We start from the raw sequence: 3,637 nt of genomic DNA, 5'->3' as shown, positions 1-3,637 counted from the left end.
CTCATACACTGCTGCAACTGAGTTGTGTATAACAGCTGCACTCAAAAGGAGTCAAAATTTCCAGAGATCTGCTACAGGGCTATCTATGTAGCAAATCCTCCGATCGATACACAGTATAGTCACTCTTCTTACTACATTCTGTTGGCCACCAAGTCAACTTTGCTGTGATGCCTCCATGGATGGGTGGTGGGAGGGGAATAAGACCAGGACATTTGCCCCAAGGGATGTGTGTGTGTGTGTACACAAATGTTTTGGTGGCTTTAAAGAGGAGTTGGTGGCTCTGACAATTTAACTTCAGGAATAACAAGTAAATATGCACATGCACAAATCACTATAATTTATTTATGTAGTTTAAAACTGTGAAAAGTGATGTTAACATACAGGTGAACCCAGGAACAAATGTTTACTTGGGGGGGGGCACTCCCCGACTTTTTCCTTTTTCAAGCAGCAGCAACAACAACATGCTATAAGGACAATTGCCTGAGCCCCCCCCCCAAATGCCACAAGAGCTCTGCTGAAGCCAAAGCCTGAGCAATGTAGCTTCTGCTTCAGCCCCATGCAGTGGGGCTTTGGCTTTCTACCCTGGGCCCCAGCAAGTCTCATGCTGGCCCTGGACCCCTGGTTGAGTACCACGGCTCTAAGCCTTCTTCAGAGGCTCTCTGCTTGACACCTTCCCCCCCCCGGAGCAGTGGGTGCCCATTGCCGGATGCCTGAGCCCCCTGCTGGGGGTCTGCAAGGCCCGGGCTAACTCCCGCCCTCCCCCTGTCTGAGCCCCAGTAACCTTGTCAGTGAGTCACGAACAGCCCAGGCCAGAGTAACCCCCGGCCCCACGATGGTTAAAATGTGCGGGACGTGGGGGGGGGGGGGGCGGCTGCTGCTCCAGCGCCCGCGCCAAGAAACGGGTCAGAGCGTCAAACCCACCCGCGCTGCGTCGCCGCCCCCGCGCGGAGCGCGCCGCTCACGCCTCTCCTTTGGCTCCGCGTGCAGCAGCAACTTCCGCTCGCTCGCGCGTAGGCCGCTTCCGGGCTTATACCCCGCCCCATTGGCCGCCGCCCCGACCAATCCGAGCTGAGTCCCCGTCTGGCTCCACGGGGGGGCGGGGTCTGTTTCTAAGAGCGCACGCGCCGGGCCTTGGTTTTTCAGGGCGCATGCGCCGCTTCGCCCGTCTGGCGGGGGCGGACTCGCCAAGCAGGAGCCCAGGGGCTGGTGCTGCGCTGAGGGGGAGCGTGGCGCGAGCAGGGCTGGCGTGATCCACTCCTCCGCGGAGAGGGGGGCGCTGGGGAGGCCATAGGGTGACCCCGATTTTTGGGTCCTTTTCTTATATAGGCTCCTGGTACCCCCTCCACCCCCCGTCCTGATTTTTCACACTTGGGGCCTGCCCCCGGGACCTCCCCCGGGCGGGGTTAATGGAGCCAGCGCTTCAGCCCACAGGGCAGAGCCCAGCCGCGAGGATCCACCCTGGGGGGCGATTTCTAACCCCCATGGGCGCAGGAATCTCATGCGGGTGGGGGGAGGTTTAGCAGGGAGGGAAACGCCCTGGGGGCCGGAATGGCTGCAGGGGTCCTCCAGCCTGTGCCCAGCACGGGATGCTGCTGCTGGAGCTCAGAGCGGGCACCGCCAGCCGGGCACGGTCCCGCCTCGCATTCGAGACAAACCGCTCCCTTCCCCCCCCCCCCCCCCCCCCCCCGTGCCGGAGCTTGGAAATGGAAAACCAGGAGCCTTGGGGGCTAAACAGCTGTACACACTTACACTGGAATGTCATGCTGAATTTATCAGCATCCTCGTAGCAGTACACCCTCCCCTTCCCCACGTGCAGTAACGAAGCAAACGCAACCTACCTCATGGAAGGTATTGTCCCAGTTTTAAAGATAGGGAAACTGATGCACAAAGACAGGTGGTTTATTCAAAGCCACACAGGGATGAGGAGTCCTGACTCCCAGTCCTCTCTTCGTATTGAGAGACGGTGGTGAAAAGCCCCCTACCCCCACCATAGATTGGGATGGAAAGGAATATACCCTCGCTCTCCCCAGAAGACATCTGCAGCCCCTACAATAAAAAATACTAAATCCAGCAAAAACTGTATGTAGCCAAAAAAAGACCCACCAGCCCACAACAGCTGTACCACGTCAGCCCCAGAGAGCATCACTGGCAGATGGCTTCCTATTGCTTTCACAGAGGCTTTTATACGGGGATCCTTTCCTGTCATGCTCAGAGGCACAGCTAAACCCTCCTCAAACACTCCTGATAGGCAGGGACCCAAGCAAATTGCAGCACCCCAAGCATTTCTCCCTTCTTTGTGGTCAGAACCCAGAAGCAAAGTAAGCAAAAAACAAAGCTGAGGAAGGAAATAAACCAAAACGTTATAATGACAAGATCCCTAGCCAAAGCAATACGATTAGGTGACGTTAACCAACAGCTGAGACCAGTGGCGCATGCTTGGAAGGGTTTATTGTTGAAAATTATCTCGTGGTTTTGACCGATGGTGGCCCAACTAGATTTAATGCAGCAGATGACCGTTTTTCTTGCTTAGCCCTGGGAATTATAACAGCAGATATTGCAAGTAGATGCAACTGGAAAATGTGTAAGGAGGAAGGAATGGGAGTGATCATTTGCCTACACTTATTACTTTTCAAGGACGAGGTGAGTTGAAGGTAATGAAAAATGACCCCCCTGGTATTTTCAGAAAGCTACCTGGGAACTATTTACAAGTAAGTTACTGATTTTGTGAATGTTCATTGTGAGAGTGATGACAGAGAATTTCAATGACGATGTAATAAAGGAATTATGGCTACTGTAGCTGTTGCTATTAAATAGGATATTGAAGTACATATCCCAAAACGATACCCTCCCTTCCATGGTAGAATGAGGTGTGCAAAATGATAGCTAAGGAATGGAACAAAGCTTATAAAAAGGCAAAAAAGACAATCAATAGTAGAGATCTAACAAAGTAAAAAAGTAATAAGGAAATAGCACAAAGCATTATTAAAAACAAACAACTAAAGAACAAAGTTGGAATCCGTGCTGTGGGCAGACAAACATGCCAAGACATCAGAAACATTCAGACTAAGCCCTGGTCAGTCTACATTATAAACTTCGCTATAACTACATTGCTCAGGAGTGTGAAAAATCCACACCCTGGAGTGACACACTTATACTGACCTAACTCCCCGTGTAGACAGCGCAATGTCAGCAGGAGATCTTCTCCCATCCACATAGCTACCGCCTCTCAGGGAGGTGGATTAACTTCACTGATGGGAGAAGTTCTCCTGTCAGTGTAGTAGCATCTTCACTGAAGCGTTGCAGCATTTTAAGTATAGACCTGCCTAAGGGCATGGCTACACTTGCAGATGTAGAGCGCTGTGAGTTAAACCAGCCTTCGGAGAGCACATTAGGGAAAGTGCTGCAGTGTGTCCACACTGACAGCTGCACGCGCACTTGCAGTGGCATTGGGAGTGGTGCATGATGGGTAGCTATCCCACAGAGCCCCTCTTCCCATTCTGGTGCTGTGACTTGTGGGAAGGGTGCAGGGGGTGCTGGTCATTCTGGGTCCTGTTCCAATGCCCCGTGATGCATCGGTTTACATCCCAGCAATCCCTGTGCTTCTATGCTTGACCCCATCTTTCAGTGGTTCTTGTGC

This window comes from Chelonia mydas, chromosome 7 (genome assembly GCF_015237465.2).
Source record: "Chelonia mydas isolate rCheMyd1 chromosome 7, rCheMyd1.pri.v2, whole genome shotgun sequence".
In the NCBI taxonomy this organism is placed as follows: Eukaryota; Metazoa; Chordata; order Testudines; family Cheloniidae; genus Chelonia; species Chelonia mydas.
The sequence above is the reverse complement of the archived record's forward strand: the minus strand, read 5'-3'. Positions refer to the sequence as shown.